This window comes from Dipteris shenzhenensis, chromosome 10 (assembly GCF_047967505.1).
Source record: "Dipteris shenzhenensis isolate YYH24624 ecotype China chromosome 10, Dip_SZ_1.0, whole genome shotgun sequence".
In the NCBI taxonomy this organism is placed as follows: domain Eukaryota; kingdom Viridiplantae; phylum Streptophyta; class Polypodiopsida; order Gleicheniales; family Dipteridaceae; genus Dipteris; species Dipteris shenzhenensis.
Window position 1 is genome coordinate 57,544,225 of NC_141605.1, and position 27,840 is coordinate 57,572,064.

Consider the following 27,840-nt stretch of genomic DNA (forward strand, 5'->3'; position numbering starts at 1 on the left):
GAGAGAAAGAGAGAAGAAGAGGGAAAGTAAAGAGGAAAAAAGAGACATATGCTCATGCTTATGCATGAGCATATGTCTACTTCTCTTATGCTCATGCATAAGCATAAGCATGAGCATATGTCTCCTTCTCTTATGCTCATGCTTATGGTTATGCATAAGAGGAGTCTTATGCATAAGCATAAGAGACAGAGATATATGCTCATGCTTATGCTTATGCATGAGCATAAAAACATGAGCATGAGCATATGTCTACTTCTCTTATGCTCATGCATAAGCATAAGCATAAGCATATGTCTCCTTCTCTTATGCTCATGCTTATGCTTATGCATAAGACTGAGAAGGAGACATATGCTCATAAGGAGTCTTATGCATAAGCATAAGCATGAGCATAAGAGAAGGAGACATATGCTCACGCTTATGCTTATGCATGAGCATAAGAACATGAGCATGAAAGAGGGAAAAGAGGGGGGAAAGAGGAGAAAAGAGAAGAAGAGGGAAAGGAAAGAGAGATTGGAAAAGAGGAAAGAGGGAGAGAAAGAGAGAAAAAGAGGGAAAGTAAAGAGGAAAAAAGAGACACATGCTCATGCTTATGCATGAGCATATGGCAGTGCTCCCCACAGTCGTTGTCGACAACAAAATCCTAAGATTCCATTAGAATCTCAGGCCACCTTATCTTAAGGGGTAACCATACACCCTAGGCTTGGTCACCAAAGCTACATGTGGTACCTTATCATGCCACATCACCATTAGTTGACACATGGTAATTGACTGCCACGTTAGCCTGATCCCTCCATGTCAGCACCCCATCTTGCCATGTCAACATGCCACATCATCATTAGCTAACACATGGTAACAGTCGACTGCCATGTCAGTCGTATCCCTCCACATCAGCACCCCATCTTGCCATGTTAGCAATGGCCACATAGGTGCCACATCAGCATATGTCACATCATCTACCACGGTGATAGCCATGTCACCAAAGCCATATCATCAACCCAGCCACTTGCCACATCATGAGCCTGTACAGTTAGTAGCCATGTTAGCATGCCACATGGTAGTGACAACTCATCAGTGCCAGCTAAGCACCCTTGTCTCTTCATAGTCATAGTCTTCATTTTGCATGTGACCACTCCTACCACCTCAGCACAGGGCTCCACAGGCACAGTCATTGCATGTGACCTCCTGACTGCCACATCATCATTGAGCACATTTGCACTCCTTTTGCCCCTCCACCTAGATCAAGTCGTATCTCTTGATCTAGGAAGAATTTGAGGGTGCTTCAAAAAATTTTCAATTGATTTTTTTTGCTCTACACGCTCGTCACATCACGTGCACATTTCGGTACAACCTAGACCATTGGACGATACAATGAGTAGTAGCTCTACTCCACCTGTTGTCATAGCACTAGCAATGGGATCTATAGCTACACAAACAATTTTTGCACCTGTAGCAGATCCTGCCATTGCCCGAGATCAGGCAGAATGGGATAAGAAAGATAAGTATGCATATCATCTAATTAAGCAGAATGTGCAAGATGTCATGTCACATTGAGAAACCAAATCAACTAGAGTTTTTGCAATAGCAACGAAATCGGTCATACTTATGTATTCATAATCAAATACTACAACAATCAATTCATAGTAGCAGGAGAGACTATGTGCCCCATAGAAATGGTTCAAGTTATCTTGAATGGACTAGGAGAGGGATATGAGAATCTAGTCCATAGTATTGCCATCCAATGGCAAATTCTGACACTGGAAGAACTTAAGTTCGTCTTACTTGGTGAAGAACTCAAGACGCAAGCCATTCATGCATGCAAAGGTCATTCTAATGATGATTAGGCATTCACAGCTTCAGATAGAAGCAGAGGAAGAGGTAGAGGCAGAGGCAGAGGTAGATCATTCCAAAGAAGTCATCATCATCAGCAAAGTCAGCATCAGCATATCAGCATCATCAGCAACATCAAAATCAGCAAAGAGGAAATCATTCCAATTGAGGAAGATTCCAAGGACAAGGGAATGCATCCACCAACGTGTCAAACATCCAGTGCAACTACTATTATAAGTTTGGACACTATGAAAGGGATTGCTACAAGAAGTAGTATGACCAAGGCAATCAATCTAGTAGCAATCGAGGGAATTTCCACAGCGGTAGAGGAAATCATTGTGGTGGTCATTTTGCAAATGAGCATGGGAATATGTTTCTTGCAAACAAGGAAATGCGAAAGATTGATACAGTGTACCTAGACACTGATTGCAATCCAAAAGAGGATTTCAGCTATCAAGTCAACCAAGCAAATCAAGATCCTTGGTATATCAACAGCGGTGCATCATCAGGAATGGTTCATAGATATGAAACCATTAGAAGGTCGAAAGAATGTCATCTACACAGCAGATAATACACCAAATCCAATTCAAGGGACATGCATTATCCCTATGAACAATTTCACTGGTATGAAAGGATTGGTGAAAGATGTACTCTATGTTTTGAAACTCAGCAAGAACCCCTTGTTAGTAGGTCAAATGACAGAACACAACTACTGAGTCATCTTCAATGAAGATGAATGCACTATCAAAGACAAATCCAAAAGATTTCAGGTAGTAGGAAAAGGTGTCAAGGAAGGACACTTGTACAGAATGCTAGCTACAGTACCAAATAAGCATGCCATGTTAGCTCAACTATGACAGATGCCACTATCCACAAAATGGCACAAGAGATATGGTCATGTTAATTTCAAGAGCTTGTTAGATCTCAGAAATTAGAATATGGCAATCGGGATTCCGAAGCTACAGCTTGGAAAAGTTTGCGAAGCATGCTGCTTTGGCAAACAAAGGCGAACCAACTATGGCAAAAGTACCTCTCGAGCACAAGGTATTCTTGATTTGATTCACATAGATGTATGGGGTTATGCCTAGACCTACAGCATCAATGGTTCACTTTACTACTTGACTTTCATCGATGACTACAGTAGATATTGTTGGGTCTACTTTCTGAAAGAGAAATTTAAAGTGTTTTCTAGATTTGAAGAATTCAAAGCCATGGTAGAAAACCGGACAGGCAGAAAGATCAAAGTCATGAGATCAAATAGAGGAGGTGAATATATGTCTTCAGCATTCATGAACTTTTGCAAAATTCACGGCATTCAAAGACAATTCACTTGTGCAGATACTCCTCAGTAGAATGCAAGAGCTGAAAGGAAGAATGGTACTTTAGTAGATAGTGCTAGAGCAATGCTTAGTGAGAAGCATCTTCTGAATCAATATTGGGTAGAAGCAATAGCCACTGCAAACTACTTGCTTAATCGGCTTCCTACACCAATACAGGGTATGACACCTTATGAAGCATTCACTGGACACAAGCCACACATTGGGCATCTTCACATATTTGGTTGCATAGCATATGCCCACATACATGATGATCATCATAGAAAATTGGATGCGAAGTCATGCAAATCCATCATGGTTGGCTACAGTGAATAAAGCAAAGCATACAAGTTGTATGATCCCATCAACTGAAAGGTCATTATCTCTAGAGATGTAATCTTTGATGAGGAATCAGAATGGAAAACCTCAAACACACAAGAGATAGACACCAATTACTCAGTCATCTACAGAAAAGGTTGATAAAGAAGAGCAAGAATTGCCAGAAACACCCCAAGCAGAGCCACAAGATGCTTTTCACTAAGCATTTCTCTAGCACTGTCTGCTAAAGTCCCATTCTTCCTTTCAGCCAACTGGAGAGATAATAGAACATAGAAAGGGCAAAGCAGTGATGGCCACCATGAGGCGGTTGATGAGCCATCACTTTAAGAGCGGCATTGCTACCAATTGGCGGTATCAAGATGACCAAAAGAAGCAGGCGGTCATTGATGAATTAAAACAAAAATACCCTAACCTTCCAAATCGGGAGTTTAATGAGAATTATATGCGAGAGCGCATGGGTTTGGTCTTGAAGCATCGTAGATCAACCTTGTGTACTTCCATCACAAAGGGGATGGCTAAACCTAGTTGCGTAGACAAAGCTGATTAGAAGTTCTTCAAGAAGCAGAATAGGGACCATCCTGAAATGTTCAAGGGTCAAAGGAGGGATGCGAGGAGATGACCGGACACCGTAGGTACTTCATACTTTGGTGCAGGCGGACGGTTGGCATTAAGAAGTTCACGAATGGAACCTATCAGCTTGAGGAGGTTGGTGGCATGGTGATACCCAGACACACCAATGAGTATCGCCTTAAATTCTTATATGCTCGACCACCTTGAGGGCCAGCAGACCCTCTCTGTAGTACAGAGAGGATCTGCTGCGGGGGGAAATATGTGATGCTAAAAATTGATATTTTTAATTTGGCATTGGTATTGTTTTTCTCTATGTTTGATAAGAGTTTGAGCAGTTTGACCCCCTATTAGTGTTTTGTGCATAACTTTCTGCTCGGTAGTCCAATTTTAATGAAATTTATATTAGCGTGAAGCTGTCTTTAAGGCGCATGTCTCTAGTGCTTAGATCTTGAATCAGATATTTGTTGCAAAATGTTATGAGTCTCTGTGTCTGACAGTCTATTTTCATGACAGTTTTTACCCCCTTCCAGTAATCTATCCATATCTCTTCAACCGTCTGTCTGTTTTCAATGAAACTTATATTAGCGTGAAGCCCATGTTAAGGCGTATCTCTTTGTGTGCTTGAATCTTTGATATCATGTCTCTACTAAAAGTTATAGGCCTTTGTGTCTAATGACAGTTTGTAGAGTGTTTTGAGCTAAGTGTAAAGGTGTCTATGAAGGAGGTGCAATGTTTCCTCGGAATCTACCCATCCGACCTAATCAGCCCCTTCAAACTCCTCAATATATATCAGTTCATGTCATGTTGAGCCGCAAGATCTTCTTTCAACAACATATCACTCTTCTCTTTGCAGACCGGCTCGCTGATATTATGGCCTCTGTTGACCCTTTCCTTCTCCCTATGCTTGATTACATCACTTGGGATGTTACCATCTTCATTCTCATCTAAGGGAGGAAAGTATGGTGTGGTATCTTGGCATAAAAGCTTCTTTATAATGTCCCATTCTCAATGATAAATATCTTTGTCAGTCAGTTCGAAAGCAGCAGGAAGTGAAGAGGTGTGTGAAGTTTATTACCCCCAACTTCATGTCACAGTACCACGTGGGATTGTCATGTGGAATTTCTTTGACCTCTGGTCGTTGCCTTTAGTGGGAAAGTGGTTTATCTCTATGGAAGGCTAGCTACAAAATAGTGTGGATCTATTTTGAAGTAAATTCATTTGGCAGGTCCTAAGCTGTGGTCCTAGAAGACTGTGAGTTGGATGGTTGTGTAGATGGAGAGGAGGTGGTGGGATTAGGGAAATTGAGATAAGTGTTGAGAGGGGAAGAAGGCGGGTAGTTAATATTCATGGAGGGGTGCGATAATTGACAAGTACTGGGATGGTGGGTCGTGGAATTGAAAATGTCTATGGTCATATTGGCTTCTTCCTCATTAAGGAGTCTAGGGTAGGCAACATGCCTAGTTTCAAAATGTCTAAAACCTTCCTCAAGCATGCGCTGCATGGCTTCTAGAATGTTATTATATAAGACGATAATGCCATTTGGGTGGTATTGGGTAACCCCATTGGCTAAAAGGTAATTATATGTTTGGTACACTTCCTCCCTACCACATTCTCACAACAATCACCTGAGGCCTTCAACCACAAAATTCGGCATGCAAGCCCACATCAAGAGGTTGCGGGGCTTAAAGAGTTTTAGAATTTTGACTACTACAAGGAAAAAGCGAGGATTCCATGATACACCTACACCAACTAAGAAATTTTAGGATAATAGGGTGAAAGGGTAAATGTTGGATATCCAGGCCTTAAAAAAATTTAAGGTCATTGATCGCTAAAGAAAGCCAAAAACTAGGAGCACGTGAAGGGAATGGTAGTGCATTACATAAAAATGTAGTTTGGAAGTAGATTGGTGAGGTTGAGGTGGTACTTGATGGAGGCAACCATAAAGATATTGAAGTGAAAGTGGAAGGTTTCTTCCACTGTGCGGGGCTCTAAGTCATGTGTGCCTAGGTCAACAGAGGCCTCCAGGACCTGCTCATAATCCACTTTTTTTTGACTTTCGAGTTTGGTCTCCTTTGTCTGCTATAAATCTGGTGGTATAGTTTGTTATACTTTTCCAATTGTTCTCTAAGAGTTTTATGGAGGGCTTTGATTTTTTTGTGCAAGCTTCTTGGGTCTTCTTTGCATCTGCCATCATTTGGTGTTGCTCTAGGGCCTACTCAACTTTGGCACTTTGAACGAGGAGCATATGTGCTTGTGCCATTTCTACTGATAGATCTTTTTCAAGAGGCTTTTTTTTGTCTAGAATTGATGTAGATAGTACTTGGTCCTTTTTAGCGGTCTCTTATATGGTTTCTCCTATTGCTTAGAGACATAGTACCTAGACCCTCTCCAAATTGAGCTCTTGTGTGAGTAGATGAAAGCTTTATTGTGCTTGGGCCGGTACAACGGGTCCCTTTAAGAGATTTTTTTATTACCATTTGAATATATTATGGAACATTTGAGTGATCTAGACCAAGAACTCCATAAACCACTCCTCCATTATAATGGCTTGGTCCGGTGCCTACTCCCTTAATTGCTTGTATTTAGTGGGCAAGCAATATGCAGGATTGGCACAATGCCCTAGAGCTTCTTGGACTTCAATCTAATTTGTGGAGGAGGGGGTTGCCATTTTTGTGACTTGGTCCTTACCCTTGAAGGATGACAATAGTGAGGTCAATTGCCTTGAGATGTCTTGGAGCTGTTGGTAAGTGCATGGGATGGCTAGGTCATTGAATTTACAAAGATGTTGTTATAAAGCTAGTCTTTGAATGACTTGGGACTGCTACCCTAGCTTGTGCTACTACTATGGTTGCCTCTCTTGGAGCTGCTCCCATTGATTCTCCTGTATTTGGATGGTCGTGATGGAGAATAGAAATTCAAATTTTTCTTTAGATTTTCTTTGTTTCTTTTTATATGCTTCTTGCTCTTGATAATGGGGAGAGGTGGAACTAGAGCTAGTATTGGTTGGGCATGTTGTGAAGTGCGATATATTGCTCCAAAATGGTTTTTTGGCTAGGTGGGCTTTATGAGGTTCTTGATGAGGGGCATGAAGAGAATTGGGTTGGCTATCTTTTGCTATAGCTTGTGCCATTGGAGGTCCATCTCTTTGCAGAAATAATTAACCTAGTTGGTGCAAAATTGTACCGATGGTTCGAGGAGGCAGAGAAGCAAGTTTGGCCATGACAAAATTGTGATGGCTAGACATGTAAACTTTTGTCAAAAATCAAAGAAACCCGGTTGGATTTACAAAACCTTTGTCCTTGATGTCATCAAAGGGATGCCTCCCTTATGGTAACAACTATCCCAATCAACTAAGGGGGAAACCTTTTCCTCTAGGTGTTGTAATTTAACAAAGGGCTCGGCCATTATTGGAAATCCAAAAATAGCCCTAATGGCATTGATACTTAGCTAGAAGTGATGGGTGATGCTTTGGTCATCTGTCAAAAAAGTAACCTTGGTTGCATGGTTGTAGTTATCCAAAAATTAAGTAACTAGGTTTAGGTCAAGATAGCATGGAAGATGATCAACCATGGGCAAGAGCCCAATAGTTTCTAAGTATGGCTTCACCTCGGGGTTGTGGTAGGCTTGATACCAGTGGTATCTATGGTAGGAGAGGTGGAAGTCTAGATTTGTCTTGTAGAGGAAAGAAGAGTGGATGGATAAGCCTTGTAGTGCATTGAGCCATTGGTTTCTCAAAGGAGATGTATTTGCTGTGGTGACGGAATGTTTTGTGTAGTACAAGGGGAGCTATTGGAATTATTTTCCTTCTCTTTGCCACTTTGGAGGTAGAGGCTTGTCCAGACTCTTGAGTCTAGGGATGGGGCTCATTTCTTATTTTTAATTGTTCATCAATAATGGGCCCTAGGAGAGGTAGAGAGATAGAGGGGGTGACTGAAGGGGTGGGAAGGGAAGAGGTGGGGGGAGTTGTATCTGTCGAGCTAGGGGGTAGAATGGCTAGTGGAAGAGGTGGCAAGTGTAGGTATCTATGTGTGGGAGAGGCTAGATTCCATGGGACCAAATGAGTAATAGATGGCAAATAGGTCAATGAGGGAGTCATCGAAGCTTTTTGAGCTATAACTCATGCAGATGGGGCATGTTGGGGGGGCTAAAAGCTAGTTTGGAGGCTGTGAAAAAATTTGGGAAATTTTGGCAAAGTTTTGTTAAAACTATTAATGCAGTTGTGCATGCTACATTGGTAACTCTGGCATCCATTGGGCTATAATGCAACACATGCTATATTAAGGTTAATGCATGTTGTTTTAAAGTTAATGCAATTTTTTTCCCAAGTATTCTTTTTAAAGCACTTTTTGAGTTTTTGGGACATTTATTGACATTTTGTGATTCAATGGAGGGCTATGTAGTTTTTTTTTTTGGGGGGGGGGGGGCTATGACTTGGCCTATTTATCTATTTTGAGGGGTCATTGGTGGGGTAGCCTTGCTGACTGTGGGTGTACCTTTTTGTTCTTATACTTTGGATTTTGCGAGTGTGTGCAGTCTATGAAGACCATACTCACCTAATTTGACTCATGAGGTGTAGAGTAATTTGATATGGCATGTAGTATTATTATCACCTAAGGTTGGGAACTCTATTGCGATGACTTCTCACCTATCCCTTAGACCTCCTATTTCACCTAGACCCTATAACTTGGTAAAAAAAATTTCTATTGTGGGGCTTGGGGTACCTTTCTTCTTTCCAAGCCACATGAGTATTGAGGGCACCTGTAAGTAGGGTGATAATGACACCTTGGACTTAGAAGTGGATGGTGCTATTAGCTTGTCAGTGTGGACTTGCATGATTCCAATGTGAGCATCCAGGAGTAGCATGGCCTTGAGGCCTTGGTAGCCTATGTCTCAACTTGATCTTGAGTGAACCTTGTGTGGATGGCCACCTTAGAAATTGGTGCCTCAGAGTAGAGCAGTGGTAGGTTCTTGTGGTACTACTCCCTTTTTTAGAGTAGGTGCTTGCGATGCTATTGAGCTAGATGTTGATGTAGAAGCAAAAGAGGGGAAAAAACTCAAGGGTTTGCTTTGGGAACCCATCGGGACTCACCCCAATTGATTTTTCTTCTAACTTGCCTCTTGATGGGGTGAGTTCTTGTGTATCTATCCCTTTTTTAGAAGTTTTTAGATAGGTTCTTGTGGGACTGCCACTGTCTTTGACAACATTCTCCCTTGTAACATAAGGTTTTAGGGGCATAGAGGGGTTGACTATGACCTTGCCAAAGTGGTCCTTTTCTTCAATGGGTGAGCAATAGGTTCTTGTGGGTCCATTGCTATTGTGCCACTTGATGAGGCTAGATATTACCTTGTGCCCTTGGGGGTGTTGATGAAAGGCAAAGTAGTCATGTGGTGGGTCTTGGGTAACCAAATATATGCATTACCTTTGTAGTAGCCTTGAGATTTTAGTAACCACTTAGGTATCCACCTTGGGTGACTTCTTGGCTTCTTGAGCCTCATGGCACATCTTCTTCTTTGGGGTTTCCTTTGTTTAGAAGCTTGAACCATCTTTGGTGTGGGAAATAAGGGTGGAAGCAAGGCTGTATGTTGAGGCTCTCTCCCTAGATTTTAGATAGCATTGGCTTGGAGAGTACCCTTGGGAAGTGACCAATGTCCTTTCTCTTGTTGGTTATGCTGGGTGACTCCAAGAGGAAAAGGATTGAACCATAAATGCTCTGGATACAATGGCCAGCGAGGGCATTGTCTTCCCCCTAGGAGCCTTGGTGGTGACATCCTTGAAGGATGGAAGCACTACCATGCTATAGGCTTTTGCATTTGGAGTAATGGCTATGGTGTCAGGGGTGGATGACAAATCCTCAACCTTGTTGCATGAGTTTTTGGTTTTCTTGTAGACCTGGGTGGATGCTATGTTGGATTTGCCTATTGGAAAGGACTTTGACTCTGTGACTCTCGAACAAAGTGGGGTTTTAGATGTGTGACTACCTCTTGTCAAGGTTACTATTCATTCTTGCTAGCCAAGTTGACAATTGATAGCCCAAGACCATGCCCTACCAAATATTATCCGTTCATCAATAGCACCTATGGGAATCACATAGAACCAACTTACCACACTATGTCCATCACCTACCTCTACCCCTAGATTCTTGAGGAAGAATCAGTCCACCATGGCTCGCTTGCATTATCAGACTTTGAAGCCAATCCTGGAGGAACCCCCTCTGACTGCCATCGCCTCATCACCAAATAGCGAGTCTGAGCAATAGGTGCCGACCCTCCCACCTCTCTAAGGAATCCCAAGTTGCAAAATTCCCCCCCATCTACATCAGAACAATAGAAGGCCACAACAAAGGAGGAGACAAATAAAGGTGGAGGTGGTGTGGATGAGTAAGGCAAGAAGGAACCTGAAGTGGGATTTGCAAGTTTTGGCTAAGTAGAGGAGGCTAAGGAGGCAAAATAGATCAAGGACAAGATATCTAAGCAAGAGCCTAACACGAACCCAAAGGAGCTAGAGAAATTGGAGAAGGTGTCAAAAGAGAAGAAGGCTACACTAGAACAAGAAGGCAAAACCCGAGCCCTATAGCTGCTCCCACCAATTTAGAGGAGGATATTATAGAGGTCTGATAGATTGCAAGGGAAGTGGCAACATAGGTACAAGGAAATCCTACTAATGTAGAATAACCTGGCTTAGGTATGGTAGTTCTGGTAGCATTCCTAGATATAGAGGCAATGGTTGACTAACTATATGATTAGAACAATGAGCTCAGGTTGATAAATGCTCCTCCAGGTGGGACTGTGGTAGCTATAAACACCTCACCAATGGGACAGAGCAGTCCAAGTCCGGTAAGGGGATGGAGATCTAGGTGGTGGATGATGATGAGAAGGACCAAGATCAATAACCACCTCGCAGGTTCCCAGGGCTATCTCCCCAGCCAGCTCAGGGAGAGTGCCACGGCTTCCTCCCCGTGAATTGTACTACTAGGTGAGGGTATTAACTCTCTATTTTTCTCAAAGGATGTCCAATGCACAAGTGGTGGATACAAACTAACAACAATTATGAAAGTCAATGGCAGACAATGCACTACATTGCCCTGTATTACTAGGTGAGGGTATTAACCCTCTATTTTTCTCAAATGATCTTCATTGCACAAGTGGTGGGATACAAACTGAAAGCAGTTATGAAAGTTGATGGAGGCTAGTCAGATAATGCACTACATAGCCCACAGTTGGGTACCTCCCCTCTTTAAATGTCAAGAGCATACTCATCACATTCTAGAGCTGAAGGAATGGTACCATAAATTGGTAGAGTGCATTTTGGAGTAGGAGAAGAATATTGATAAGAAGTTCACTGGCTCCAGATAGGTCACAAGCAACTTAGAGTGGACCATACCTAGATGCTCCAACAATATAATGAAGCAATGAGTGCATTGAAGATAGCTCAAGATACTATTGCTTTATAGAAGTGGTTGATGGTCCAACATGAAGAACGAATTGATGAACTAAAAGGAACTAAGGATGAGTTGTAGGAGACTCGAGAGGGGAATGCTATCTTCAAATAGAAGGCTGCTACCTCCAATAGATCCATGCATTATTACAAACTCTTGACTAGCCTATGGAGCACTTGGTGTCCCATTAAGGAGATAGGGACCAGAAGACAAGGGTGATGGTGTAGAATTAGGAGGCAACCCAAGACAATAACAATAGCAATAGCCTAAGTAACATGACAAGACACAGTGGCAGTGTGGCCATTATGGTACTAGTCATAGCTGTAGTGAGTTCAGTTAAAGGGATCTGTAATTTGGAGAGGCCGATTTTGCAATAGAGGATCAATCCATGCCCCAAACACTTTTTTGTTAGATCTTGATCCATGGGTTGGTGGAGAGGCACCAAATCTTGTGCAGGTTGGTAGTCAAATATCTTTCCCTCGGATTTTGGAGCAGGAAATAGTATTGGTTGCAAATATTGCAAATAGGGAGGAGTCAAACTTTGAGAGATTGACCCCTATGAAGAGTACACAAATGCTATTCAAATGCATCCAAGATTTGATAAGGATATTTCCTCCTTGACCCTTATTCTTCACAGAGATAACTCTTCCTCGGCCTTATTCTTCATAGAGAAAGACTGAGACCTGGACATGCTAGCCTACAATGTCTGGTTCTAGTTTCCTTTTTGGATCCAAATTGTGAGCCAATAAAAGAAAGGGGTCTTGCACTATAAGTGGACAAATCAATGCTTTTAAGGATGTAGTGTTGGCACTAGCAACAAATTAATAGGACACTTTTATGGATCAAAGGGAGAAATTACACATCACTTGATTAACAATATGCCCTTGAGCATATTTTAGTTGCCATGCTACTTTGCCCAAGTTTTGCACCTCCCAGAACAGCTGCTCAGTAATGCACTTATAGAGGATGAAACGTACTTTCTACATATCAAACCACTATGCCAACCTTTGTATAAGAAGTGGCTCTAGCAAAATGAAAAAGTTCACTACCAATAGAACATGATGTTTGAGAGTTGAGACTAGATGCATGTTGATCTTGAGGAGCTTGTTTGGACTTAGGTTAATGCATGGGAGCATGCCCTAGTAGTTTCTCTTGCGGGGATATAATAGGGATTTACTCATGGCTACCAGAGCCTCCAACCTATTAAATAGTATACCACTGGTGGGTGGACAGATCCCCCATGGTCTACCCCACCCCGACAGTCACCTCTAGGAGATCCACCCAAGCATCAAGCTAAGCCACTCTAGCATCCATGGCAAAGTTAATGCATTGAAGGTCACCTCCACCATGATGAGCCATCATCCCTACTCAAAGAAGAAGGACTCCTTCACTTGAGCCGTGTAGAGAATATTGAGCTCCTCTATGCAAACAATAGAGATGATCGTCCAATTAGAGACTTACTATTGGGGGCACTTTGTGCTTTGAACAGTGGATTGAATGGATCAACCACGATGAGCAGATAGTCGAGGTGAGCGTTAACCCTTGGTTAATAGGTGACTTGGGTTAGGTGAGCTCACAATGCAAAACTAATGGTGAAGCTAAAGTGGCAGGTGATGGAGAAGTGACAAAGACCCAGGCAGCGCTGGTGAGGAAGAGTCCCAAAGACTCAGGGTTAAGGTAGGAATCCCACAAGGCCAACCAATGGCAAAACACAATCCTCTAAAGTAGCTAGGCTGCCTTAGAAGGTGGCAAACTCACCTCAGAAGGTTGGCAAGTTCCCCTTTAGAAAAAGGATTCAGTTGTTGTAGAGAATAGGGAGTACTTGGTGTGATTCTAGACAGAGGTAGAATGTTTTTTAGCTGTTAGAGCTTCTTAGCTAGTCGAGGTGTAGAGAGGGTGAGTTTGAGTGAGCTATGTAGCCACTGTGAGACTGAGCAGCTCTGCGCTATTGCAAACTAGAGACTCTTTTATGATACATTTGATATTGGATTTATACATTCTGCTATTTCTTTCCACTTGAGAAATCTTTGCCTATTTTCATACAATATGCCTGCTTGGTGTGTTGCCTCGTCCTTAGTTTTTGATGTCTACTCCTCATTGAGATAAAGTGGTTCACTATAAGGATTGGCCTCATTTTTGATGCTTATATTGATGCAAATTACATTGGAATATTTAAAAAAAAAATCCTAGGCATTGATATTATTGTCTATTACTGTCAATAAGAAAGCCCTTTCATATGTTTAATGTGTACTAGCTATTTCATATGTTTACATTCAGTTTGAATGTAAATCTAGAATTCATGCTACCCATGCATTGAGAGAAAGTAAGCATTTTTCTTTTATGGATATTATTTGTCCTTCCACTTCATTAAAGCTTGCATGAACATATCATGGATTTTTGTTTTAGGTGGTCTTTCAACCTGATCGAGTGGACAACCAGTGGTGGTTTGTGATTATAGTTGCACCTAGAAACCAACATGTCTTTCAAGGTGTGGAAATAGAGAATGAAATGGAAGATCAAGAAATAGATGGGTTGGAAGATAGCACTTCCAATAGCCCTTCTACTAGAGTTTTGGAACGTGAAGATAGCTTGAGTTCCTTAAAGGGTTTCTCATACACTAATTTTGGGGACCTCTACCTACATGCTAAAGATATGCAAGACCTGGCCACCATGGGTGATCGAGAGGATGAGAATCATACTCACAATTGTGAGTCCAGCAAGGCTTTGATTGATTAAAGGACAAAGAGAAAAACCGATATAAAATTTTTTTATTTATCAATGGATTTCATTATTGGGAAGGTGTTGGGTTAAATTCACCATGCTAATGTGATGGATAGTTTATGCTAATGTACTTGCAAAATTTTTTATGCTTTTATCAATGCTGTGTATGTTCTAGAGAGCTTTTCAACACTTTTATCGATGCCTATATCAACGCTTTCTTCAGAACTTAACACTTATATGGATGGTAATATCAATGGTAATATTGACAGTAATATTGTCTCACTATCTCTCTACTTATATTGATGGACGTCATTTTGAATGAAAAATGATGTAAAAAGCATTGATGAACAACATTGAAAAAGAGGCTAATGGTAGTAGTGGTTGTGGGCTTTAAAGTGTGTTGGGGAGTGGGGGGGGAGGTATTATTGAAACTCAATGGTCCACCCTAGGTTGTACTCTTAAAATGTGGCTAGCTCACTTTCTAATGGCCATTGTAATCATTGAGCATGCTTGATGCCTAGCATGGTCGAGTTTTCACACTAGGTATTGACTAGCAAGGCTAGATATCTTGAAACGAATATGGATATGTATGGTGCTGAGTGAGATTTGGTATATATGGGAGCAAGAAAATATGCTAAACATGACTACACTAAGGTTTAAGGGGGGATTATATTATGGCAATCTAGATTGGTGGTTCTAGGGCCACTTTGGGCCCCAAGATTGTAGATGGGACTACTCACAAAGGTGACTTTGTATTAAGCTTACTCTGCATTGACTCCCCATTTTCTTATTGCTCAATGCGATAGTCCCTTGTCAGGTGCCATCTGCATTAACTCCCTATTGTCTTGCCAAGCCTTGACCCTTGGGTGACATCCAGTGCAAAATACAGGTGCCATCTGCATTAACTCCCACAAGTTATCTTGCCAAGCCTTGCCCCTTGGGTGCATTGACTCCCCATTGTCTTATTGCTCAATGTGATAGTCCCTTGCCAAGTGCCATCTGCATTAACTCCCTATTGTCTCGGCAAGCCTTGACCCTTGGGTGACATCCAGTGCATATTTTGACTCTCATTTGACATAGGAGGTGATGACTCTGATTATAATTGTCTTGGATTGGCACCCAAATAAAATCCTTCAATGGACTTCAATACAAAGCTTTAATCATGGACATTCTTCATTTGCACTGTCTCCTACTTCCTCCATGGCGAGCATCCTTAAAAATTCGTGTATATGCAAAATAGTTTGTTGTGGTATTTTTATTTTTCCTTCTACCTCATATCCCATGCGTTTCTTTGATTTCTTTGCCCTTGAATGCCAAGACACTATGATTGTCTCCGTCGAAACTTGAGAGACCGCTTCATCATTTGGGACCCACTCCTTCATTATACAATTAGTATACAATGTGTTGTTATCCATATTCTCCTTCCTGACCTTTGGCTCATACCATACCACTGTAAATGTTGTAGCTCCCTTTGGTCATCTCTTTGCACATCAACTACTTTTGCAACCCAAAACTTCACATTCTCATATTCATCATCCGATGGCCGCACCACAACAAAACTATTGACCTCTATATCTACTTGTGGCATAAAGTCTCTCTTCTTCGGTCCACAATATGGATGTGGGAGTAATGATACAAATTCATTTTCAAAGATTGGAGCTAGGCGCAAATCGTTATGAACATTTGGCCAAAACATATTGCATTCTTCCTTGACATCCTTTGAGCCTCGCATTCTCTCAAGGTCCTTTATTAAATTTCGTGTCTTGTTAATTACAGTGGTAGTGTGTTCTCTCCAAGTAGGCTTCGAATCAGGATATCTCCGGAGCATTTCCTCTTTGTATATAATAAATGCTTTTAATCCTTCTATTTCACAGTTAGACCTCTCATTGAATTCTTGTATAGGAGCCCATGTTGGATACCTTTCCTTGCTGGGAATTGAAGTTAAGAGATTGTAAGGTTCTTCAGGTTCCCATTTTGTATCATGAGAATACTGTTGCCATTGCATTACGGGTTTTTCATCTTAAAAAAAAAACGAAAGTAGTGTGGATTGGTATGACCTGTCAATGCATCACCACCCATTTGTATGAAAGGTAGAATGAAGCTCTTCCAATGATACATTCTTTCGAGCCTCTCACATACTGTACTTTCCTTACGACCACCAACTTGCCTGACACATCTTCTTACCAAGTCATCTATTGTCTCCACATCCTTGCATTTAAGCTCCCTTGAGACTGTGCTAAAAACCTGATCGATATCCTCATGTGTATGCCGAACATACAAAAATCCACATTCGACCTCATTGAAGATTCGATGAGCAACTAGCATGGAGCAGAATGCAAACATGAGTACATTCTTATTTTCTCGCTAGCAATTATCAGCTTGTATTCTCAAAGTCGGTGGTAGGCAACCTTTTTCTGCATGTACATTGCAAATTGCCTTCATAATAGATGTTACAACTTGATTGCTATCATGTAGATGCAAGGAATCAATCCATATATCTGCAAAGAACTTAATTCCATGCACTAACACTCCACATAGATGTGTCTTTAGAAAGTGCTTTCCTTGTAATTTAGGTGGAGTGGCAACAAAATGAGGCAATGTTGTTGTATTCTGATCCATGCCATCTACAATAAGGCACATGTAGTCATCGGGATGCGAAATAGCTTGCTCCTTCCAAAATGCATATTTTTGTCTGGAATGTTGAATAAGGTCATGATGAGATTTTTGGTGTTTTTTGTATAATTCCCTTTGATTTGGACATGTTGCACTGTCAATTGCTCGCTTTAAATCATCACAGACATTGCACTTTGACATTTTTTGCCTCCTTGGGATTTTAACATATCCAAAGTTCTTCTTCCAAAAAGTATACAAAGTATGAGAAGAAGCTACGGCATCCCCTCTTTGCCTTTGCTTTTCTGCAATAGAGTCAAATACTTCGAGCTTTGTCAAGCCCATTGGAAGGTGCATTTTAGTGATCGCATCACCGTTAGGGAGTTTGGTAGATATATGGGGTTGAGGTAAAGCATTTTCATGTATGAAGTCTTGCAAAATTGCTGCTGCCCTGACAGTTGAGATTCTTGATTTGGACCTTCCTCTATTACCGTGAATGCTAAATTTGTTGCCGCCCTTTGCCTTGGTGACGAAATCCCAATATGTACCATGGGATAATCCAGTAATATTGTGATATGCCTTATTGCAAATCCTTTTTCCATTTACGAGAGGTTTTACCTTTTGTCTTGAACTTAGCCTTTTATTGCCATTCTAAAGAAAGCAAGAGAGACTTGTGAAAAGGTATTCATTTCTTTCGCTTCCTTTTCTTTGCCACACGTGTCCTCTACATTCCGTGATGTCTGCAAGATCAATGAAGTGCATACATCTTCGCTTGCAACATAGATATCCCAATGCATTTAACATGTTCTCCTCCTTCATTACTCTCTTCCTCTTTGTTTGCTTTTGTGGATCTGCCTGGATTCGCTTTCTCTTCATGCATATGTATGACCGTTTTCATTCCTCGTGCATGTTGTTATCTGTATTTATGCACTTCTTCTCCTCACATTTGTTTGTAACCAAGCATCCATGATTGGTCGTTGCATCCTTGTCCATATCACAATCAAAGTTAAATATTGAATAATCCTCTGTTGATCTCATCCTCGTTTTTAACATACTCTTAGGACCATTCAATGAATTCAATATTCTACAAGAGTATTGAGAACCTTGAAACTCTTCCACTCTTGAGAGAACATCACTCATTGGGACATCTTGCATGGCTTTCACAAATCCACAAGCTTGATTGACACCAGGTTTGTTAATATGCATGAACTCATCCACACTTGATAAGACATCGCTATTGAAACCTTTGCCCTTCTCACTCTGCAAGAATTCATCCACCCCAGATAAGGCTTCGCTTCAAAAATCATTTTGTTTCTCGGAACCAATGAACTCATCCACTCTAGATAAGATGTCACTTCTATAATTGAGTATATTGAAATCATCCACATTTGAAGTGATAGAGCCTGGCACATGGGCACGCTTATTAGGTCCTTTGATATTGTAGTATACCTTGTCTTTATCATTGAAAACCACGTGCCTCTTTCTCATGTTTAAAAATTGCATGCTCCATCTCATATTCTTGCCTACCTCATAGTAGGGATCGCATAAGGATGTTATGTTATCAACCATACCATCATCAGTGACTTTTAGAATCCTCATCTGTGCAAATGACCATTGCTCCACTTGTTCAAATCCCAATACTTCACCTTCTGCTACAGTCTTATTTGCAAATGATCTCATTTGTAAAATGTCCCCTATAGTAAAATCCAAGGTGGTGCACTTTGTATTCTTGATAATGTCTATTGCATAAGTCTCATCTTTGTCCCATGCTATAAATGATTTGTTGGATGTATTGTAGGGCATCATCTCCAAGTGTTTCCATATCTCCACATTTATACTTTAGCTCAACATGTGCGCTAAGAATCTTTGATACAGTAACTGTGCCACCTTATCTTTGCCAAGTCTTCGAAAGTGGCAAACTGAATTGGGATCACTATCATGGATTGTAGCAAATGCAACTACTTCTCTTTTGCTACATAAAATCACATCCATCCTTGGAACAAAATCTATCGCCATCTCCTTTGTGAGAGTCCTTCGCAAGCAAGCTGCAGTAGCAACAATTACATAAATATTAGTCTCTTTTTAATAATCTACTCATTTATTATAATTTTTAATTAGTACTTAATTTATTGGTGGAAGAAGTTGTCCGATCAAGTACTCATCAGATGGACATGCCAAGTTATCCTTTGCATGGTCGATCGAGCACTAAATACTATTTTTGCTCTAGTGTCATGCACATCCATAAAAAAACACAAGCCTGCTAGGTATGTTATCCAATCAAGCACTTATGCGATGGGAATGCCACTTTGCATGTAAGTTAATTCCACCTGGTTGAAGGTGTGTGTAAAGTATTGTGCCCATCGGATATGCTTTGCATTGTGGATCAAGCATAAAACACCGTTTTTGCCTTAGTGTCATGCACAACCATATAAAAACACAGCCCTAGGTGTGTTATTCAAACAAGTACTTATCAGATGGGGGCTCCACTTTGCATGCAAGTCCGTTTCAACTACGTTGAGGTGCGTGCAAAGTATGGTCACCATCGGATATCCTTTGCATGGTTGATCACGCATTATACACCATTTTTTCCCGACTGATATGCACATCCGCAAAAAAACATGCCCTTAGGTGTGCTATCTGACCAAGTACTTATCGGATGGGTGTGCCTCTTTGAGAACATTCAAATACCACCTAGGTTGAGGCATATAAAAAGTGTTGTGCCCATCGGATATCCTTTGCATGATCGATCGAGCAATAAATACTATTTTTGCTCGTGTCATGCACATCCGTAAAAGGACACGCTGCTAGGTATGTTATCCGATCAAGCACTGATGGGATGGGAGTGCCACTTTGCATGTAAGTCAATTCCACCTAGTTCAAGGTGTGTGCAAAGTATTGTGCCCATCGGATATGCTCTGCATTGTCGATTAAGCGTAAAACAACGTTTTTGCCTTAGTATCATGCACAACCATGAGAAAACACGGTCCTAGGTGTGTTAATCAAACAAGTACTTATCGGATGGGGGCTCCACTTTGCACGCAAGTCCATTTCAACTACAAAAAGTGTTGTGCCCATCAGATATCCTTTGCGTGGTCGATCGAGCATTAAATACTATTTTTGCTCTAGTGTCATGCACATCCGTAAAAAAACACGCTTTGGTCCTAGGTGTGTTATTCAAACAAGTACTTATCGGATGGGGGCTCCACTTTGCATGCAATTCCGTTTCAGCTATTTGTGCGTGAAAAGTATTGTCACCATCGGATATGCTTTGCATGGTCGATCACGCTATTTTTGCTCTAGTGATATGCACATCCGCAAAAAAACACGCCCTTAGGTATGTTATCTAACCAAGTACTTATCGGATGGGTGTGCCTCTTTGAGAACATTTTAATACCACCTAGGTTGAGGCATACAAAAAGTGTTGTGCCCATCGGATATCCTTTGCATGATCGATCGAGCAATAAATACTATTTTTGCTCTAGTGTCATGCACATCCGTAAAAAAATACGCTGCTAGGTATGTTATCCGATCAAGCACTTATGGGATGGGAGTGCCATTTTGCATGTAAGTCAATTCCACCTAGTTGAAGGTGTGTGCAAAGTATTGTGCCCATCGGATAAGCTTTGCATTGTCGATCAAGCATAAAACACCGTTTTTGCCTTTTTGTCATGCACAACCATGAAAAAACACGGTCCTAAGTGTGTTAATTAAATAAGTACTTATTGGATGGGGGCTCCAGCTTGCACACAAGTCTGTTTCAACTAGGTTGAGATGCGTGCAAAGTATTGTCACCATCGGATATGCTCTGCATGGTCGATTACACATTATACAACGTTTTTCCCGTAGTGATATGCACATCCGCAAAAAAACATGCCCTTAGGTATGTTATCTGACCAAGTACTTATCGCATGGGTGTGCCTCATTGAGAACATTTCAATACCACCTAGGTTAAGGTATAGGAAAAGTATTGTGCCCATCGGATATGCTTTGCATGGTTGATCGAGCATTAAATACCATTTTTGCCTTAGTGTCATGCACATCCATAAAAAAACACAAAGTTAGGTGTGTTATCCGATCAAGTACTTATGCGATGGGAATGCCACTTTGCATGTAAGTCAATTCCACCTAGTTGAAGGTGTGTGCAAAGTATTGTGCCCATCGGATATGCTTTGCATTGTCGATCAAGCATAAAACACCGTTTTTGCCTTTGTGTCATGCACAACCATATAAAAACACGGCCGTAGGTGTGTTATTCAAATAAGTACTTATCGGATGGGGGCTCCACTTTGCACGCAAGTCTGTTTCAACTACGTTGAGGTGCATGCAAATTATTGTCACCATCGGATATGCTTTGCATGGTCGATCACGCATTATACAACATTTTTTCCCTAGTGATATGGACATCCACAAAAAAACACGCCATTAGGCTTGTTATCTGACCAAGTACTTATCAGATGAGTGTGTCTCATTGAGAACATTTCAATATCACCTAGGTTGAGGTGTACGAAAAGTGTTGTGCCCATCAGATATCCTTTGCATGGTCGATCGAGCATTAAATACTATTTTTGCTCTAGTGTCATGCACATCCGAAAAAAAACACGCTCCTAGGTATGTTATCTGATCAAGCACTTATGGGATGGGCATGCCACTTTGCATGTAAGTCAATTCCACCTAGTTGAAGGCGTGTGCAAAGTATTGTGCCCATCAGATATGCTTTGCATTGTCGATCAAGCATAAAACACCATTTTTTGCCTTAGTGTCATGGACAACCATGAAAAAACACAGTCCTAGGTGTATTATTCAAAAAAGTACTTATCGGATCGGGGCCCCACTTTGCACACAAGTCCGTTTCAACTATGTTGAGGTGTGTGCAAATTATTGTCACCATCATATATGATTTGCATTGTTAATCACACATTATACACCATTTTTTCCCTAGTGGTATGCACATCCGTAAAAAAACACGCCCTTAGGTGTGTTATCTAACCAAGTACTTATTGGATGGGTGTGCCTCTCTGATAACATTTTAATACCACCTAGGTTTCAGTTTAGGAAAAGTATTGTGCCCATCGGATATCCTTTGCATGGTCGATCGAGCATTAAATACTATTTTTGCTCTAGTGTCATGCACATCCGTAAAAAAAACACGGTGCTAGGTATGTTATCCGATCAAGCACTTATGGGATGGGTGTGCCACTTTGCATGCAAGTCAATTCCACCTAGTTGAAGGTGTGTGCAAAGTATTGTGCCCATAGGATATGCTTTGCATTGTCGATCAAGCATAAAACACCGTTTTTGCCTTAGTGTCATGCACAACCATGAAAAAACACGGTCCTAAGTGTGTTAATCAAACAAGTACTTATCGGATGGGGGCTCCAATTTGCACGCGAGTCCATTTCAACTAGCTTGATATGTGTGCAAAGTATTTTCACCATTGGATATGCTCTGCATGGCCGATTATGCATTATACAACGTTTTTCCCGTAGTGATATGCACATCCGGAAAAAAACAAGCCCTTAGGTATGTTATCTGACCAAGTACTTATCGGATGGGTGTGCCTCTTTGAGAACATTTCAATACCACCTAGGTTAAGGTATAGGAAAAGTATTGTTCCCATCGGATATGCTTTGCATGGTCGATCGAGCATTAAATACCATTTTTGCCTTAGTGTCATGCACATCCGTAAAAAAACGTGCTGCTAGGTATGTTATCCGATCAAGCACTCATGCGATGGGAATGCCAGTTTGCATGTAGGTCAATTCCACCTAGTTGAAGGTGTGTGCAGAGTGTTGTACCCATCGGATATGCTTTGCATTGTCGATCAAGCATAAAACACCATTTTTGCCTTAGTGTCATGCACAACCATATAAAAACACGGTCCTAGGTGTGTTATTCAAACTAGTACCTATCGGATGGGGGCTCCAATTTGCACGCAAGTCCGTTTCAACTAGGTTGAGGTGCGTGCAAAGTATTGTCACCATCGGATATGCTTTCATGGTCAATCGCGCATTATACACCATTTTTTCCCTAGTGATATGCACATCCGCAAAAAAACACGCCCTTAGGTGTGTTATCTGACCAAGTACTTATCGGATGGGTGTGCCTCTTTGAGAACATTTCAATACCACCTAGGTTGAGGCATACAAAAAGTGTTGTGCCCATCGGATATCCATTGCATGCTCGATCGAGCATTAAATACTATTTTTGCTCTAGTGTCATCCACATCCGTAAAAAAACACGCTGCTAGGTATGTTATCCGATCAACCACTTATGGGATGGGCGTGCCACTTTGCATGTATGTCAATTCCACCTAGTTGAAGGTGTGCGCAAAGTATTGTGCCCATCGGATATGCTTTGCATTCTCGATCAAGCATAAAACACCGTTTTTGCCTTAGTGTCATGCACAACCATGAAAAAACACGGTCCTAAAGGTGTTAATCAAACAAGTACTTATCGGATGGGGGCTCCAGTTTGTACACAAGTCTGTTTCAACTATGTTGAGGTACATGCAAAGTATTGTCACCATCGGATATGCTTTGCATGGTCGATCATGCCTTATACACCATTTTTTCTCTAGTGATATGCACATCCACGAAAAAACACGCCCTTAGGTGTGTTATCTGACCAAGTACTTATCGGATGGGTGTGCCTCTTTGAGAACATTTCAATACCAGCTAGATTGAGGCATACAAAAAGTGTTGTGCCCATCGGATATTCTTTGCATGATCGATCGAGCAATAAATACTATTTTTGCCTTAGTGTCATGCACATCCGTAAAAAAACACGCTGCTAGGTGTGTTATCCAATCAAGTACTTATGGGATGGGTGTGCCACTTTGCATGTAAGTCAATTCCACCTAGTTGAAGGTGTGTGCAAAGTATTGTGCCCATCAGATATGCTTTGCATTGTCAATCAAGCATAAAACACCGTTTTTGCCTTAGTGTCATGCACAAAAATGAAAAAACACGGTCCTAAGTGTGTTAATCAAACAAGTACTTATCGGATGGGGGCTCCAGTTTGCACGCGAGTCCATTTCAACTAGCTTGAGATGTGTGCAAAGTATTGTCACCATCGGATATGCTCTCATGGTCGATTACACATTATACAACGTTTTTCCCGTAGTGATATGCACATCCGCAAAAAAACATGCCCTTAGGTATGTTATCTGACCAAGTACTTATGGGATGGGTGTGCCTCTTTGAGAACATTTCAATACCACCTAGGTTAAGGTATAGGAAAAGTATTGTGCCCATCGGATATGTTGAATGGTCGATCGAGCATTAAATACCATTTTTGCCTTAGTGTCATGCACATCCGTTAAAAAACACGCTACAAATGTTATACGATCAAGCACTTATTCAATGGGAATGCCACTTTGCATGTAAGTAAATTCCACCTAGTTGAAGGTATGTGCAAAGTATTGTGCCCATCGGATATGCTTTGCATTGTCGATCAAGCATAAAACACCGTTTTTGCCTTAGTGTCATGCACCACCATATAAAAACACGGTCCTAAAGTATTCTCACCATCGGATATGCTTTGTATGGTCGATCACACATTATACACCATTTTTTCCCTAGTGATATGCACATCCGCAAAAAAACATGCCCTTAGGTGTGTTATCTGACCAAGTACTTATCGGATGGGTGTGCCTCTTTGAGAACATTTCAATACCACCTAGGTTGAGGCATACAAAAAGTGTTGTGCCCATCGGATATCCTTTGCATGGTCGATCGAGCATTAAATACTATTTTTGCTCTAGTGTCATGCACATCTGTAAAAAAACACGCTGCTAGGTATGTTATCCGATCAAGCACTTATGGGATGGGCGTGCCACTTAGCATGTATGTCAATTCCACCTAGTTGAAGGTGTGCGCAAAGTATTGTGTCCATCGGATATGCTTTGCATTGTCGATCAAGCATAAAACACCGTTTTTGCCTTAGTGTCATGCACAACCATAAAAAAACACGGTCCTAAAGGTGTTAATCAAACAAGTACTTATCGGATGGGGGCTCCAGTTTGTACACAAGTCTGTTTCAACTATGTTGAGGTGCGTGCAAAGTATTGTCACCATCGGATATGCTTTGCATGGTCGATCATGCCTTATACACCATTTTTTCTCTAGTGATATGCACATCCACGAAAAAACACGCCCTTAGGTGTGTTATCTGACCAAGTACTTATCGGATGGGTGTGCCTCTTTGAGAACATTTCAATACCAGCTAGATTGAGGCATACAAAAAGTGTTGTGCCCATCGGATATTCTTTGCATGATCGATCGAGCAATAAATACTATTTTTGCCTTAGTGTCATGCACATCCGTAAAAAAACACGCTGCTAGGTGTGTTATCCAATCAAGTACTTATGGGATGGGTGTGCCACTTTGCATGTAAGTCAATTCCACCTAGTTGAAGGTGTGTGCAAAGTATTGTGCCCATCGGATATGCTTTGCATTGTCAATCAAGCATAAAACACCGTTTTTGCCTTAGTGTCATGCACAAAAATGAAAAAACACGGTCCTAAGTGTGTTAATCAAATAAGTACTTATCTGATGGGGGCTCTAGTTTGCACGCGAGTCCATTTCAACTAGCTTGAGATGCGTGCAAAGTATTGTCACCATCGGATATGCTCTCATGGTCGATTACACATTATACAATGTTTTTCCCATAGTGATACGCACATCCGCAAAAAAACATGCCCTTAGGTATGTTATCTGACCAAGTACTTATGGGATGGGTGTGCCTCTTTGAGAACATTTCAATACCACCTAGGTTAAGGTATAGGAAAAGTATTGTGCCCATCGGATATGTTTGAATGGTCGATCGAGCATTAAATACCATTCTTGCCTTAGTGTCATGCACATCCATTAAAAAACACGCTACAAATGTTATACGATCAAGCACTTATGCAATGGGAATGCCACTTTGCATGTAAGTCAATTCCACCTAGTTGAAGGTATGTGCAAAGTATTGTGCCCATCGGATATGCTTTGCATTGTCGATCAAGCATAAAACACCATTTTTGCCTTAGTGTCATGCACCACCATATAAAAACACGGTCCTAAAGTATTGTCACCATCGGATATGCTTTGCATGGTCGATCACGCATTATACACCATTTTTTCCCTAGTGACATGCACATCCGCAAAAAAACATGCCCTTAGGTGTGTTATCTGACCAAGTACTTATCGGATGGGTGTGCCTCTTTGAGAACATTTCAATACCACCTAGGTTGAGGCATAAAAAAAGTGTTGTGCCCATCGGATATCCTTTGCATGCTCAATCGAGCATTAAATACTATTTTTGCTCTAGTGTCATGCACATCCGTAAAAAAACACGCTGCTAGGTATGTTATCCGATCAAGCACTTATGGGATGGGCGTGCCACTTTGCATGCATGTCAATTCCACCTAGTTGAAGGTGTGCGCAAAGTATTGTGCCCATCGGATATGCTTTGCATTCTCGATCAAGCATAAAACTCCGTTTTTGCCTTAGTGTCATGCACAACCATGAAAAAACACGGTCCTAAAGGTGTTAATCAAACAAGTACTTATCGGATGGGGGCTCCAGTTTGTACACAAGTCTGTTTCAACTATGTTGAGGTATGTGCAAAGTATTGTCACCATCGGATATGCTTCGCATGGTCGATCATGCCTTATACACCATTTTTTCTCTAGTGATATGCACATCCACGAAAAAACACGCCCTTAGGTGTGTTATCTGACCAAGTACTTATCGGATGGGTGTGCCTCTTTGAGAACATTTCAATACCAGCTAGGTTGAGGCATACAAAAAGTGTTGTGCCCATCGGATATTCTTTGCATGATCGATCGAGCAATAAATACTATTTTTGCCTTAGTGTCATGCACATCCGTAAGAAAACACGCTGCTAGGTGTGTTATCCGATCAAGTACTTATGGGATGGGTGTGCCACTTTGCATGTAAGTCAATTCCACCTAGTTGAAGGTGTGTGCAAAGTATTGTGCCCATCGGATATGCTTTGCATTGTCAATCAAGCATAAAACACCGTTTTTGCCTTAGTGTCATGCACAAAAATGAAAAAACACGGTCCTAAGTGTGTTAATCAAACAAGTACGTATTGGATGGAGGCTCCAGTTTGCACGCAAGTCCATTTCAACTAGCTTGAGATGCGTGCAAAGTATTGTCACCATCGGATATGCTCTCATGGTCGATTACACATTATACAACGTTTTTCCCGTAGTGATATGCACATCCGCAAAAAAACATGCCCTTAGGTATGTTATTTGACCAAGTACTTATGGGATGGGTGTGCCTCTCTGAGAACATTTCAATACCACCTAGGTTAAGGTATAGGAAAAGTATTGTGCCCATCGGATATGTTTGAATGGTCGATCGAGCATTAAATACCATTTTTGCCTTAGTGTCATGCACATCCGTTAAAAAGCACGCTACAAATGTTATACGATCAAGCACTTATGCAATGGGAATGCCACTTTGCATGTAAGTCAATTCCACCTAGTTGAAGGTATGTGCAAAGTATTGTGCCCATCGGATATGCTTTGCATTGTCGATCAAGCATAAAACACCGTTTTTGCCTTAGTGTCATGCACCACCATATAAAAACACGGTCCTAAAGTATTGTCACCATCGGATATGCTTTGCATGGTCGATCACGCATTATATACCATTTTTTCCCTAGTGATATGCACATCCATAAAAAAACACGCCCTTAGGTGTGTTATCTGACCAAGTACTTATCGGATGGGTGTGCCTCTTTGAGAACATTTCAATACCACCTAGGTTGAGGCGTACGAAAAGCGTTGTGCCCATCGGATATCCTTTGCATGGTCGATCGAGCATATAATACTATTTTTGCTCTAGTGTCATGCACATCCGTAAAAAAACACGCTGCTAAGAATGTTATCCGATCAAGCACTTATGGGATGGGCGTGCCACTTTGCATGTAAGTCAATTCCACCTAGTTGAAGGTGTGTGCAAAGTATTGTGCCCATCGGATATGCTTTGCATTGTTGATCAAGC